This window comes from Budorcas taxicolor, chromosome 17 (genome assembly GCF_023091745.1).
Source record: "Budorcas taxicolor isolate Tak-1 chromosome 17, Takin1.1, whole genome shotgun sequence".
Taxonomy (NCBI): domain Eukaryota; kingdom Metazoa; phylum Chordata; class Mammalia; order Artiodactyla; family Bovidae; genus Budorcas; species Budorcas taxicolor.
In genome coordinates, this window is record NC_068926.1 from 9,099,501 (window position 1) to 9,116,718 (window position 17,218).

At 38.2% G+C, this 17,218-nt stretch overlaps 1 protein-coding gene across 1 annotated transcript in view; it reads left to right on the plus strand.

The window, feature by feature from the left end:
• Positions 1–17,218, plus strand: part of IQCM (IQ motif containing M) — a 420,783-nt gene that overhangs the window by 337,809 nt on the left and 65,756 nt on the right. The gene's annotated exons all lie outside the window — the stretch shown is intronic.

Consider the following 17,218-nt stretch of genomic DNA (forward strand, 5'->3'; position numbering starts at 1 on the left):
CGGACAGGTCATGGTGGAGAGTTCTGACCAAACATGGTCCATTGGAGGAGGGAATGGCAAATCACTCCAGTACTCTTGCCACCAGAATCCTGTGAACAGGATGATAAGGCAAAAAGATATGACATTCATCATTTAGGAAGATGAGCACCCCAGGTTGGAGTACAATATACTACTGGGGAGGAGCAGAGGGCAGTTACTAATAGCTCCAGAAATGATGAAATGTCTGGGCCAAAGGGGAAACAGCGCTCATTTGTGGATGTGTCTGGTGGTGAAAGTAAAGTCTGATGCTGTAAAGAACAATATTGCATAGGAACCTGGAACATTAATTTGTCCATGAATCAAGGTAAATTGGCCATGGTCAAGCAGAAGATGGCAAGAGTGACCATTGACATCTTAGGAAACAGTGGACTAAAATGGAAGGGGATGGGTTTAAAACTCAATATTCAAAAGACTAAGATTATGGCATCCAGTCCCATCACTTCATGGCAAATAGACAGGCAAAAAGTGGAAGCAGTGACAGATTTTATTTTCTTGGGCTCCAAAATCACTGCAGACGGCAACTGCAGTCAGGAAATTAAAAGACATTTGCTCCTTGGAAGGAAAGCTATGACAAACCTAGATAGTGTATTAAAAAGTAAAGATATCACTTTGCCATCAAAGGCCCCTATAGTCAAAGCTATGATTTTTCCAACAGTCATGTATGAATGTGAGTTTGACTATAAAGAAGGCTGAGCACCAAAGAATTGATGCCTTCAAATTGTGATGCTGAAGAAAACACTTGAGATTCCCTTGGACAGCAAGATCAAATCAGTCAATCATAAAATAAGTCAACCTTGAATATTCACTGGAAGGACTGATGCCAAAGCTCCAATACTTTGGTCACATGATGTGAAGAGCTGACTCATTGGAAAAGACCCTGATGCTGGGAAAGATTAAAGGCAGGAGGAGAAGGGTGCGACAGAGGACGAGATGGTTGGATGGCATCACTGACTCAATGGACATGAGTTTGAGCAAACTCCAGGAGACGAAGAAGGACAGGAAGGCCTGGCGTGCTACAGTCTATGGGGTCACAAAGAGTCAGGCACGACTTAGCGACCGAACAACAACTAGACAATGATATACAGCATATTTTCATGTATTTGTCATTTCTGTATCTTCCTTGGTGAAGTGCTTGTTTAAGCTTTTTGCCATATTTATATTTTTTGCTGCTGCTGCTGCTAAGTCACTTCAGTCGTGTCCGACTCTGTGCGACCCTGTAGACGGCAGCCCATTTTTGCTATTGTCCTTAATTGTTGCGAGACGTTTCCATATTCTAAATATAAACTCTTTAATATGCATATGCTTTGTAATATTTTCTCCCAGTCTGTGACTTGTTTTTTTCTTTCTGTTTCTTCTGAACAGCAGAGGATTTTAATTTTGATAAAGTCAAGTTTATCACAATTATAGCTGATGCTTTCACTGTTAGGCAAGAAATATTAGTTAGGCCTTTGGTCAAAAGATTTTCCTCTAGAAACTTTATAGTTTTAAATTTTATATTTCAATGTATGGTTTTTTCAATTATATTTCATACATGACTCAAGATATCTAACATATTGATATTCAAATGTGCTAGCACTGCTTGTTGAAAAGACTATCCTTTGATGATTACTTTATATTTTGGGAAACCAAATATACCAAAGAAAATATATAGATGCAAATAAGCACATTAAAAGATAACCAGAATCATTAGTCAATAGGAAAATACATATAAAAGCCAAAATGTCATAGTACCACTCATTTATTAGAATGCCTAAAATAAAATTTAAAAATCTGATAATTCCGAATCTAGCAAGAATGTGGAATAACTGGCACATTCATACATTGCTAGTGGAAATGCTAAATTGTACAGTGGGTTTCTAAAGATTTTGATACTTTCTTACAAATTAATAATCTCTAACCATAAAACCTGGCTGTCCTACCCAAAGGTAATTATGCCAGAGGAATGATCGTATTTGTTCACATGAAAACCTATAATGAATATATGTAGCTGATTAATCATAACTGCCAAGAGCTGGAACAACACAAATGTTCTTCAGCTAGTGAATGAATAATCAAAATTTGTTAACATTTATACAATGAAGTACTATCAAGCAATAAAAAGGAATGAGCTATTGATTCCATAACATAGATGAATTTTAAATGCATCATGTTAAGTGAAAGAAGCCAGACTCAAAGGCTATGTGTGTGCATGTGTGCTAAGTTGCTTCAGCCGTGTCTGACTCTTTGTGACACTGTAGACCATAGCTTGCCAGCTTCCTCTGTTCATGGTATTCTCTCGGCAGGAATGCTAGAGTGGGTTGCCATGGCCTCCTCCTGGGGATCTTGCCGCAGGGATCCAGCCCATGTCTCTTAGGTCTCCTGCATTGGCAGGCAGGTTCTTTACCTCTAGGGTCACCTGGGAAGCCCATTGATGGTGTATAATGCATTTAACAAGCAACATGCTGCTGCTGCTGCTAAGTCGCTTCAGTTGTGTCCGACTCTGTGCGACCCCATAGACAGCAGCCCACCAGGCTCCCCCATCCCTGGGATTCTCCAGGCAGGAACACTGGAGTGGGTTGCCATTTCCTTTTCCAGTGCAGGAAAGTGAAAAGTGAAAGTGAAGTCGCTCAGTCGTGTCCAACTGTTCGCGACCCCATGGGCTGCAGCCCACCAGGTTCCTCCATCCATGGGATCTTCCAGGCAAAAGTACTGGAGTGGGGTGCCATTGCCTTCTCCGAACAAGCAAATGACTGAATCTCAGATGAGTTATGCTGAAAAAAGTCAGACAAAAAAGAGTACAAGAGTATGATTCTGTTTATATAAAAGTCTAGAAGTTGCAAATAAACTAGGCCCATGACAGAATCAGATCTGTGGTTACCTGGAATGGGTGTGGGAAATGAAGTGAGACCTGATGGATTACAATAGAGAATGGAAATGCTTGTTAACTTGATTGTGGTTATGGGGGATGGTCCCATGGGTGTAAACATATGTCAAAATTTGTCAAATTATGCACTTTAAGTATGTGTAGTTTTTCATTTACATGTCAATGAAGCTATAAAAATAAAGTTGAAAGCATAAATTTAAAGAACCAAAAAAATGAAATTGGTATTTGGGGAATTATTTTGAAAGGTGATTCTCTTTAAGTTTTAAAACTAGTATGTTAGAGATATCTGCAGAGAGTCACAAATTAAATGCGATCTCATTTGGCTTGTGCATATAAAGGTGTATTTAAGTGTTCAGTTCTAAAAGATAGCCTGGAGAAAGAAGAGGAAACAGAAAGAAAATTATGAAAAAGAAAGTTGAGGCTTTAGGTTCTATGAGATGAACTAAGATCCTGATTGCAATTTATTTTATCTTGGCAATTTCCCCCTTGAAAATTAGCCTATTGTTCTAAAAAATTCCCATCATTGTTTAGAGCTAGCCTATCATTCTAAAAGATTTGTGTTCATTGTTTAGAGTCCATTTGTGAACATTTGGTCCAAATAAAACAAACAGAAAGGAGATATGCAAGTGGCCTTATAAGTTGAAGACTCTGTCTTCTGAAGTTTTATGCTGTCGTTCCCCTTTTTAGTGAGTAGCCAGGGCCTTGTATCTTTTTAAATTCCAGTTGTTATTAAATTGATTGACAGTAGAGTTTGCAGCATTTACCTTGAAAAAGATTAGTCTGTTATAGAAGTGCCTTCCAAAACTCAGTAACTCCTTGACTATAAACATTTTAGGGAAGATAACTCTGGGAATTTATTACATTTTTCAACATTAATACTCCACAATGTAGCACTCCTGTTTATTGTTTTCACACTGTACATTTAGAGATGTATCATCAGCAAGAACTTAGGAGTAGTTAATAGAGTTACTGAACGCTCTATAAATGGCATGGGCTGCTAACAAATTATGTAATATAAAGATCACACATACTCTAAAAATATTTGATATTTCCATATTTTACATCCCAGAATTCCTAGCAAAGTAGCTTGAATGTAACTGGGATGCTGCATAAGCCATAATTTCAAATTGCTTAATATGCACAAATTATTTCTTCTGAATCATAATTTTGTAGTCTTACAACATCAATGAAGTAAAAAAAAAAAGTCTAAATCTTTTTTCAGGAGCATATGTCTTGTCAAATTTGTTTTCAGAAAGCTTATTTTGGAAGGCTAGTCTTTTAACATGCTTTTGATTGTATTTCCTTATGAGTTGTCTGTCCTTGAGCTCACCTGCCCTTCTGGCCTGTCACAGATACACTGAACGTGTTCCTCTCCTTCATTAAGTTTCTGTGACTTTGGTGAATGTCCAACTTGGAAGCTGTAGCTTACATTAAAGAGCTTGTGGAATTCTAATGGGAATACCTTAAAAGGGGTAGGTTAGCCATTGTCTTTCCAGGAAATAATTTAGGGAATACAAATGAATGATTAAGCTACTTTCTCAAGCCAGTGGTCCATTCTTAACTGAAATCATATTGTTATATTAATGTAAGATTTCTAATTAGTTCAGATTCCAAGTAATGAGCAAAGACCTCTACCTCTGCTCCTGTTCCACACCGCATTTTGAGCCCTTCGTGTTGTAAATTTTACTTACCTTGATAACATATGGATATTTAAGTTTTATAAGTACTATTGGAACCTGACTTCCTGGCTGAATCGCTGTTATCCTGTTATGAGAACAAGGTATCTTTTTATGTCCTTCAGTTTATTCCACAGCCTTCAGGCAAGATCTAATGTACATTAGCCAAATGAGAATCTTTCCTATCTTTTAAAGACGGTGGCAATTACTCAGCTGTCCTTGACAGTCAAGTCTGGTTTTCGATGATCTTCTTTCAGAATTGTCTACGTTGCAACATAAGACTTTCTTTTCTTACATCCCTTATTGCAGTTGTAACTATTTCACTCTCCACAAAATAGATGCTATGCCTGGATGTTAAGACCTTTTCTTTGTTCTAAAAAATATTCTTTTAAAAATATTGTTCCTCGGAAGCTCTCCTTCTGATCCGTAATGTCTTTTGGCACTTCTCTCTAAACATTTCCCACATTTTCTCATTTGTTTTAAGTGATGGAACTCAGACTAAGATTTAGTAATCCATAAATCTGATATATTGTGAATATAATCCTAGCTACTGTGAATTCTGCTTATATCTTTTCACTTTTTATTTTATTTTTATTTATTTATTTATTTTTTTAATTTTAAAATCTTTAATTCTTACATGTGTTCCCAAACGTGAACCCCCCTCCCACCTCCTTCCCCATAACATCTCTGTGGGTCAGACTTTTGAAATATGTATCTCAGCATTTACTTGGATTTCTAATAATCATTTTTAATCTCCTTTTTATGGCATGTTTTCTTGTAACTATTAGACACGTGTTATTTATTTTGCCTTCTTAAATTTTGTACCCTGACTTGTCCTGATCTCACTTAACTTATTTAGAACATGGACATTTATTGCTCTTGTCAAAACTCAGTTGGGTGTTGTGCTGTAGCCAGTGAGGAATTGAGGTCTATGTGCGTAGAGCAGCATGGAGGTGAAACCTCCAGCACCATTATGACTTCTGCAAGGTTGATTGCAGCTCCAGTGAGAGCTTGACTGTAACTTCATGAGAAACCCTGGCCTGATCCACCCAGAAAGCCCACTCCAGACTCCTGACTCACTGTGTGAGTCTATTCCTTTAAGCTTCTAGTTTGGGGGAAGTTTGTTACAGAGCATACAAGTCAGTGATTAGTAGTTTTTAGCAGTGGAAGCAAAATGACATAGGATTGAGTGTGGTTCCTCAGGAAAGACTGGGCTGCTGATTGACTGGCCTTCAGAGAACGTATTACTAGAGTGAAACTTTTGTTCTTTGGTTAACTATCAAAAGTAGAACCTCTCACTGATTGGTTGGCTTTCAGAAGTGTGTTTACTGAGGTGAGTTTCCACTGGCTGATGAAACAGGTGTAATATCGGTTCTGGGGGTTGCTTGTCAGCATGGCTGCATGCCTAGTCACTCAGTCCTACGCATGCCATTGCAACCCTTTGGACTGTAGCCCATCAGATTTCTCTGTCCATGGGATCTTTTAGCAAGAATACTGAAGTGGGTTGTCGTTTCCTCCTCCGGGGTCTCTCCCCTACCCAGGGATTGAACCCGCGTCTCCTGTGTCTCCTGCATTGCGGGCAGATTCTTTACCTACGGAGCCATCAGCATGGCTATAGAAAACTGTAACTACTTTGTTAGAGAGGTATAAAAAGTTCTAGTTTAAAATTGTTACATAGATGTAGAACTATTGAAAGTAAAAGTGTGAGTTGCTCAGTCATGTCCAACTCTTTGCAGTCCCATGGACTGTAGCCCACCAGGCTCCTCTGTCCATAGAATTCTCTAGGCAACAATACTGCGATGGTTAGCCATTCCCTTTTCCATGGGCATCTTCCCAACCCAGGGATTGAACCTGGGTCTCCTGCATTGCAGCAGATTCTTTACCATCTGAGCCACCAGGGAAGCAAAATTATGGGGAAAAGTTATTCTCAGCATAGGCGCAGAAAGAAACAAAGCTATGTGGTAGTTGACTTACTGGAAGCAATTAAGCATAATTATGAACCTAGGATATATCTTGTCACCCTGCTTATTTAACTTATATGCAGAGTACATCCTGCGAAATGCCAGGCTGGATGAAGCACAAGCTGAATCAAGATTGCAGGGAGAAACATCAATAACCTAAGATATGCAGATGACACCACCCTTATGGTAGTAAGTGAAGAGGAACTAAAGAGCCTCTGGATGAAAGTGAAAGAGGAGAGTAAAAAAGCTGGCTTAAAACTCAGCATTTAAAAAACTAAGATCATGGCATCTGGTAGCCTCACTTCATGGTAAATAGATGGGGAAACAGTGGAAACGGAGACAGATTTTATTTTTTTTGGTCTCCAAAAATCACTGCAGATGGTGACTGCAGTCATGAAATTAAAAGACGCTTGCTTCTTGGAAGAAGTTCAGTTCAGTCGCTCAGTTGTGTCTGACTCCTTGCAACCCCACGGACTGCAGCATGCCAGGCTTCCCTGTCCATCACCAGTTCCCGGAGCTTGCCCAAACTCATGTCCATCGAGTCAGTGATGCCATCCAATCATCTCATCCTCTGTTATCCCCTTCTCCTCCTGCCTTCAATCTTTCCCAGCATCAGGGTCTTTCCCAATGAGTCAGCTCTTCACACGAGGTGACCAAAGTATTGGAGCTTCATCTTCAGCATCAGTCCCTCCAGTGAATATTCAGGACTGATTTCCTTTAGGAATGACTGGTTTGATCTTGCAGTTCAATGGACTCTCAAATCTTCTCCAATACCACAGTTCAAAAGCATCAGTTCTTGGGTGCTTAGCTTTCTTTATGGTCCAACATTCACATACATACAAGACTACTGGAAAAACCATAGCTTTGACTATACAGACCTTTGTTGGTAAAGTAATGTTTGTTTTTGCTGACTGTATGGAGCTTCTCCATCTTCGGCTGTAAAGAATATAATCAATCTGGTTTCGATATTGACCATTCAGCAATGTCCATGTGTAGAGTCATCTCTTATATTGTTGGAAGAGGGTGTTTGCTGTGACCAGTGCATTTTCTTGGCAAAACTCTGTTTAGCCTTTACCCTGCTTCATTTTTTTACTCTAAGGCAAGGCCAAACTTACCTGTTACTCTAGGAATCTCTTGACTCCCTACTTTTGCATTCCAATCCCACATGATGATGGACATATTTTTTTGGTGTTAGTTGTAGAAGGTCTTGTAGGTCTTCATAGAACTGTTCAACTTCAGCTTCTTCGGCATTACTGGTTGGGGCATAGACCTGGATTACTATGATTTTGAATGTTTTGCCTTGGAAATGAACAGAGATCATTCTGTCATTTTTTAGATTGCACCCAAGTAATGCATTTTGGACTCTTTTGTTGACTATGAGGGCCACTCCATTTCTTCTAAGGGATTCTTTCCCACACTGGTAGATATAATGATCATCTGAATTAAATTTGCTCATTCCTGTCCATTTTAGTTCACTGATTCCTAATATGTTGATGTTCACTATTGCCATTTTGTATTTGATCATTTCCTTGGAAGAAAATCTATGACAGATCTAGATAACATATTAAAGAGCAGAGACATTACTTTGCCAACAAAGATCAATATAGTCAAAGTTGTGGTTTTTCCAGTAGTCATGTATGGATGTGAGAGTTGGACCATAAAGAAAGCTGACTGCCAAAGAACTGATGCTTTTGAACTCTGGTGTTGGAGAAGAGTCTTGAGAGTCCCTTGGACAGCAATAATATCAAACCAGTCGATCCTAAAGGAAATCAGTGCTGAATATGGAGGGACTGATGCTGAAGCTGAAGCTCCAATATTTTGGCCACCTGATGCGAAGAGATGACTCTATTAGAAAAGACCCTGATGCCAGCAAAGATAGAAGGCAGGAGGAGAAGGGGATGACAAAGGATGAGACTGTTGGATGGCATCACTGACTCAATGGACATGAGTTTTAGCAAGCTCCTGGTGATGGCGAAGGACAGGGAAGCCTGGTGTGGTGCAGGCCACGAGGTTACAAAATTCGGACATGACTGAGCAACTGAACAGCGGCAACAGGAACATGAACCTCGGAAAAGAGAGTGACTGTATCTGGCAGTATTAGAGATGATTTTATAAAGATGGTGATATATCAGCTTATTCTTACAGGATAGGTGACAGTTACGAAATACAGAATAGAAGAAAGTGTAAGGCAACAGGGAGAGCACGAAGGGGTCCAGAGGTTGGAACTAACTTTAAGTTCTTTTTCACTGAATTCTCCTGCACAACTTAGTACAAGACTATTTTTTCCCTACAGGGATATAATTGGCAAATAATATTATATTATTCTCAGGAGTATAATATAATGATTTGATATTTTTATTATATATATTGTGAAAAGATTAACACAATAAATCTAGTTAACATGACAACATAGTTACAAATTCTTTCTCTTGTGACAAGAACTTTTAAGATCTACCTTCTTAGTAAGTGTCAAATATATATTATAGTATTATTAAGAATAATCTCCAAACTCTACATTACATCCCCATGATTTATTTTATAACTAGAAATTTGTACCTTTGATTACCTTCTCCCATTTACCCACCTCCCTACCTCTGGCAAACACCAATCTACTCTCTTTATCTATGACTTCAGTGTTTTTTTTATGTTTGTTTTATTCCATATATAATGTGTAATTCTATGATATTTGTCATTTTCTGTCTGATTTATGTCACTCCCTCTCAGTATTATGACCTCATGGTACAACCATATTGTTGCAAATGGCAAAATTCCCTTTGCTTTATAGCTGAATAACATTGATTCAGATGGCAAAGAATCCGCCTGCAATGCAGGAGACCTGATTCAATTCCTGGGTTGGAAAGATACCCTGAAGAAGGGAATGGTTACTCACTCCAAAATTCTTGCCTAGAGAATTCCATGGACAGAGGAGCCTGGTGAGCTACAGTCCATGGGGTCACAAAGAGTCAGATATGACTGAGCACACACATAATATTCTCTTGTATGGAATCTTTTAGCCCTATATCCACTGATGGGCATATGGGCATTTCCATGTCTCAGCTATTGCAAATAGTACTGCAGTGAATATGGGGGTACCCATATTTTTGAGTTCGTATTTTTTTTTCCCTCAGATAAATACCAAGCTGTGGAATTTCTAGCCATTGATTCTATTTTTAATTTTTCAGGAACCTTCATTATCTTTTCTCTGGTAGTGCTATTAGCTGTTGACAGCATATTCCTTATTTCCACACTAAAATCCTTTGTCACATAGTAAGCATTTATGCATAACTATTTGCTTTATAAATGTATATGCAAAGTATTACTATAGCAGTTGAATCGTTTTTTCATCTTTTACTTATCAACATACCTTTGTTTTGGGATCTTCCCTGGTGGCTCAGATGGTAAAGCATCTGCCTACAATGTGGGAGACCTGGGTTCGATCCCTGGGATGGGAAGATCCCCTCCAGAAGGAAATGGCAAACCACTCCAGAACTCTTGCCTGGAAAACCCCATGGACAGAGGAGCCTGGTAGGCTACAGTCCATGAGGTCGCAAAGAGCCCGACACGACTGAGCAACTTCGCTTTCACTTTCATACCTTTTGTTTACTCTCTCTGGATTCCTTCAGAGATCACCATGATATGGATGTAATATAGCATGGCACTGTTCTTTAATATTTAACATTTTTAATGTAATAAAATATAATTTAACCAGAATGGAGGCAGAAACCCAAGGTAATAAGAGCCTATTCAGTCCCTCCACAAATCTTTATTGAGTGCCTTGTGTTCAATACTCTGTGATAAATTTGAGGATGTTTCAAAAGTAAATAGAGTATCTTCCCTCCTGCGTGTTCATGATTTATGCTGGGGAAATGATCCGTGTGCATCAGTAACTACAATAGGAAACATAAAGCAGTGAGTGGTGCACAACAAGCACGTGCTGAGTTCTCAGTTGCTCTGCTAAGCAGTCTTGAGAGGAGGGCATAGAAGGGGCTTTTCAAGTGAGAGGAGCCTGAGCGCCTCTGAGTGTCTGAAGTGCAGACACTCCTGACATCTTTTGAGAACTGTGAGGATGCCTCTGAAGTTATGATATGCTCACATTCACAATACACATAACCAGTCCTTCTAAAATAACAATAATTAAAACCAGTACACTTGTTGAATTCAGAGAAAGACAGATATCATGTGATATCATTTATATGTAGAATCTAAAAAAAAAAAAAAAGATACAAATGAACTTACTTACAAAACCAGAATAGACTCACAGACATAGAAAACACACTTATAATTACCAAAGGGGATGGGGGAGGGGGTAAATTAGGATGTAGGAGTTAATAGATAAATAACAAAGACCTACTGTGTAGCATGGGGAACTATGTTCAATATTTTGTAATAACCTATAATGGAAAAGAATCTGAAAAAGAGTGTATATGTATGTATAACTGACAAATAAAACATTCCCCTTGTTTACTAAGAAGTATGCACTGCTTCATTATATAGGGATCAACTTCAGTGTACTAGACAATTATATTTTTATGTATAATCTGAACATAAAGATTTTTAGAAAATCTAAAGTTATAAAACAGGAAAATATTACTAAGAGTTCAGTTTCTTTAATATAGCAATTTTTATTACCTTGGCATTTTTTTTACAGCAATTTATAAAATCACTTGTAACTAGAATATTTTTGCCATCCCAGGTGGTGCTAGTGGTAAAGAATCCCCCTGCTGATGCAGAAGATGCCAGGGATGTAGTTTTGATCCCTAAGTTGGGAAGATCCCCTGGAGTAGGAAATGGCAACCCACTCCAGTATTCTTGCCTGGAAAATTCCATGGACAGAGGAGCCTTGTGGGCTATAGTCTATGGATTCTCAGTCAAACACGCTGAGCTTGCACCCACCACCACCACTTGTAAGAACATTTAAGCCCTGGAAGTAACACTATGTGTCATGTTGCCCAATTTCCTTTCCATTGTTATCAGAGTCATTTAGGAGGTATTAAAAATGTATCATTTGAATTGAGGATCTGAGGGTGCAGAGGCTAAACAGCCTGCTCAAGGTCATGACCTTAACTGTTACTGTAACAACGATGATGATTTAAGTTCAGAGTCACATCAGGCACATCACCGCCCCACCTCCACCACCACACACACATGCTTCCCAAACCACCCTGGCTTCTTATCAAAACTAATTTATCTGGACAAAGTAACATCTTATGGAAAAATCCCAAGGAATGTTTTAGCCAACCCAATAAGTAACATTGTATCTGTCTTTGTACTAGTCTTATTTTCTTCTTTGTTTCCCTCAAGTTTTACAACTGGCTGCTACTTTTGTCCTTCTAATATTTTCTGAATCAAAAACCAAAAGGAATATACTCACTCCCCCTTTTGTTCTATCTTTCAAGTGGAGGTGAAGAGAGAGTCCTGGAGTCAAGGCACTCTGGTCCTGCAAAAACTCATATTGCCTGTGGATAGGTTGGATTCCAACCTCTTTGGAAAGCTCTGACTGTGCATTTTTGGCCCATATGTCACTCTGCATGACTATTTTAAGCTCAATCGCTTTCCTTTTCCAACCACACAGATTAAAGTGTAGGAAATAGTATTTCATCATGAAACTTCACATAAAACAAAAACTGATCCTTTTTAGGTGTAGATTTTGTTTAAGCTGAAAATCATTTCATATCCCTAGGAGACAATGATGACTTTTCTCCCCAAGACTGCAATATAATGAGGTAAAAATGTTTTCACAATACTTTGGAATTTTTATAATTGTCCTCTGTATTGTTTGACTGTCAGTTAAATTAAAACGTGTGATAATTGTAGGGAGTTGATAAGACTTTCTATTAAAGGTATGTCATTATGTTAATCTTGGTTCAAATATAGTTTGCCCAAATTTTATTTTGATTATATAATATTAGAATAAATTAACCTGTTAAATAAGATTACCCTGGAGGGCACAGCACATTTTACATGTCTTTAAAGTTAACCTCAATTTAAACAAGTATATAAATCATGCACTGCTAAATCTACAGTTGTGTTTCCTCTTCAAAGCCTTCACAATTTTGAGAATAGATATTTCTATATAAATATAGATTTTTTAAAAACAAAATCAACCAATGAACAAGATTATTTAGCTTTTAATTCTTTGCATATTGTGGGAACATGGTGAATGATACAGTTTAAAAATTTTAGATACTCCCAGATTTCATTTGGTATTAAAACATCTACATTGATAGCTACTTGTTAACTTTATTTTAAAAACTACTTCCTGTGTCATGTTGCAAATAATAAAGGTCTTCCAATGATTTTAACTGTAATTCCTTTATCCATGAATGGGAAGGAATCAGTGACTATGACCTCCACACATAGCTTTCTAAACTTTCACATCACGATTACGTACTGTCCATTTTATGATGATATGGCCTGCTTTTTTCAGAGTAAGTTTGACAGATATCTATTGAAAGATGAACTATTTCAACTCACCTTATTTAAAAGAAACACTCAAAACTTCATCTATTTATATATTCATGCATTGAGTAAATACTCTGAAGTTCATGCATGGTAACTACATACCAGGAACCTGTCGCAAGGTCGAGACGTAAAAGGATCATGGAGCAAGCTGAACGTTGAGTCGAATTCTTTCTAGTCAATATGGTTGACTCCTGAGAGTCAAGATTCTCAGGACCTTTCAGCTAAAATATTGATGATGGTTTGGCACCATCAAACAAACCTTTGCGCTTTTCATAATTATGTATATTAACCTCCATCTGACTGTCTAGTGTGTTCTTATTTGACATTTTAAGAATAAAGTTTAAAGGCAGAAGAGGGAAAGTGTAGAAGAGATGAGAAGGAGATGAATTTTATAATAGATATTGCTCCTGGTTGTTTTCATCTTTTTCCCTATGTGTGTGTATTAGTCTCTTAGTCATGTCTGACTCTTTGTGACTCCATGGACTGTAACCAGCCAGGCTCCTCTGTCTATGGAATTCTCTAGGCAAGAGTACTGGAGTGAGTTGCCATTTCCTTCTCCAGGGGATCTTCCTGACCTAGGGACTGAACCTAGGTCTCCTGCATTGCAGGCAGATTCCTTACCATCTCAGCTATAGGGAAATCCCTCATTTTTTCCCCCTAGTTATTTCCCAAAACATCACTACACCACTATACTCTGTGATAGGTATGGGCAGAAGTCAAGAGAACTATTTCTCTCTTTTTAAAGAAGTGCTTACATAATGTACAACCTATGTATACAAGTAGTAAAGCAGTTTTTCCACACTGTAGAAACAGCAAGTGTGCTCTTTAATATATGTTCACTGTTTAAGAATAATCTGGTATTATGACTTGGATTTTTGGCTTTAACTTTGAAGTTAATCGGAATTCTTTAAAGTCAAAACAAATCAACATCTGTTTAATAAACTAGAACTGTCTCCAGATACTGTATTATTTGGAAATAAATAAAAATAATAATAATTGCACTTAACATATATTAAATGCTTTCTATATGCAAAGGATTTTACAAAATGATTTATTTAAATAATCATATTTAATCCTCATAGAAACCCAGTAGGCCATACACCATAAGAACACTAAGTCACAAAGAAGCAATATATCTAAAATGCATAGCTAGAAAGTGGCAGAGCTGTGACATGAAACCACAGTGTTCTGATTTTTCAGCCCTTGGTTCCAAAATATTTCAAGAAATGTAGGCTCTCCAACGCATAACCCATAAAAGTCGTAAATCAGAACAAAAGCTTCAACAATAGTTCAAAAGAAAGGCCAACACTTACACACAATTGTTTGGATGGTAACTATTTAATATTGTAAATAGATATAATTTTTTATTGGTAATTTTATGTAAGAGTCAATATATTCTTTTGGGGAGAGGGAGTGCAAAATTAGTTCTTATGGACTTACACCAATGACCAGTGTTGCATTTTATTGCTTTTTTCCTAAAAAGGATGCTAGTAGTAGTGGTGTTAGTCGCTCAGTGGTGTCTGATTGTTTGCGACCCCATGGACTGTAGCCCACCAGGCTCCTCTGTCCATAGGATTATAAAGACATGAATACTGGAGTGGGTTGCATTCTCTTCTCCAAGGGATCTTTCCAACCCAGGGATCAAACCTGGGTCTCCTGCCTTGCAGGGAATCTTGAGGGATTTCCCTATAGCTGAGATGGTAAGGAATCTGCCTGCAATGCAGGAGACCTAGGTTCAGTCCCTAGGTCAGGAAGATCCCCTGGAGAAGGAAATGGCAACTCACTCCAGTACTCTTGCCTAGAGAATTCCATAGACAGAGGAGCCTGGCTGGTTACAGTCCATGGAGTCACAAAGAGTCAGACATGACTAAGAGACTAATACACACACATAGGGAAAAAGATGAAAACAACCAGGAGCAATATCTATTATAAAATTCATCTCCTTCTCATCTCTTCTACACTTTCCCTCTTCTGCCTTTAAACTTTATTCTTAAAATGTCAAATAAGAACACACTAGACAGTCAGATGGAGGTTAATATACATAATTAAGAAAAGCACAAAGGTTTGTTTGATGGTGCCAAACCATCATCAATATTTTAGCTGAAAGGTCCTGAGAATCTTGACTCTCAGGAGTCAACCATATTGACTAGAAAGATTTCGACTTAACGTTCAGCTTGCTCCATGGTCCTTTTATGTCTCCACCTTGCGACAGGTTCCTGGTATGTAGTTACCACGCATGAAATTCTTTACTGTCTGAGCTACCAGGGAAGCCTTTTGTTTACTACCAAAAACTGCTTACATTTAGAAAAGATGAAGAAGAAAATTTATTCATTTACTGAACAGATATTTATAGAGTGATTACAATCACCTATAAAATAGGCCCCAAGAGATAACTACCATTAACTTGCTGCTGTATTTTCTAATGTTCAGCTTTTTACAATACATAATTGTGATCACAGGGAATATAAAAGTTACACATACACACATGAACTTCTAAATCAATTTTTCTGATTATAAAAATAATATATACTCATTATGGAAAGTTTAGAAAAAGAAAGTAAAGTAATTTTTTTAAAGTCCTTGGAATATTCATCTCCTCAAAATAATCTCTGTCACTATTTATATGTACTTCATGAATTACACAATGAATTATAAGACATTTCACTTATTGTATAGGTTAATACAATTAAACACATATACATGTATTGATTTTTATCACAGTGAACTCAAGAATATTCATATGTCTGAATGAAAAATGATAATGAAGAGAATGATGGAAAAATACGGTTAGCTTGGGAAAGTTTAGTCATCTTTCTTGATTGAGTAATCGAGTGATCTGGGCCATTCAACATTAGTCTAAAAGACATGGAAGAGCATCGATCATAAGGAAAACGGCCAATCTGTTTCTCTATGCTCCTCTGCTAACCTTAAATGGAAAAAATTAACACTACTCTCATCACAGTATCCAACTATCTAAATCGTTTAGCCAGTTAAGAAGTTCTAGAAGATAACAGAGCCCATCATTGCTTTTGCTAGGCTCAATATGTATAGATAATGACCCTCACTCATCCCACAACCCCAAGTCACTATTCATATACTCCCACAATCTTCAAGTTTGTGTTTTTGCACATTTAAAGTGCCTTCAATGAGAAACAAAGTGAAAAAGGGAACAGGGAATTCTTGTCTAGCATGTAGCATCTGAACACATATACATCCAGTAGCGTGGAAGAGCCTAGCCTAAAGGGCGAATCACCATAGAGGGGACAGCAAAGTGCGTCTCTCTCCTGTAGAGCAGAGAGGGGATGACTCGGTTGTAGAACTTTAAATATTAGATTATGGATTTTGAGTCTACCAGGTTTTGGGTATGAAACAATGATACACCCATCGAAAGTATCCACTGTAATGTATAATGAATTATGTTCCCTATTAGTCACACTAGAAAACTGCTAAATTAGATTCCAGGGGACTTAAGATGACAGAACGAGGCAACACTCAGAAATATCTTCAGATAAGATCAGTTCCAGTGTAACCAAAGTGCCCCAGAACAACTGGCGGCAGAGTGCTGAGCTCCACCGGAGTGTAATTGCGTTGCAGTTCTGATCCGACATGAGGTAATAAAAACCCACTTGCAAGGAGAGCAGCACTGAAATGCAAGTCTTAGAGAGAATTCTAAAAGATCTTAGCAGACATCAACCTGGCAATAAAAAACCCCATCTAAGTAATGGGTTAAAGGTCGTGGCACAAGAAACACGATTCCCGAGACAGGGAAGAGAGCAAAAGCGGAGCACCGTGAAGGGCAGAATCAAATCAGGCTGCGCCTGTGTGCTGACGATGCCAATTCAACGGGACCCCTGAGTCTGGGCTCCAAGCTGAATAAGGAAAAACCATAATTCATGATATTTCCATCCTTAAATTTGGTCTTAGTTACTCCTTCTGTTTGGAGAAGGCAATGGCACTCCACTCCAGTACTCTTGCCTGAAAAATCCCATGGATGGAGGAGCTGGTGGGCTGCAGTCCATGGGATCGCTAAGAGTCGGACACAACTGAGCGACTTCACTTTCACTTTTCACTTTCATTCATTGGAGAAGGAAACGGCAACCCACTCCAGTGTTCTTGCCTGGAGAATCCCAGGGACAACAGAGGAGCCTGGTGGGCTGCCCTCTATGAGGTCGCACAGAGTCGGACACGACTGAAGTAACTTAGCAGCAGTAGCACTC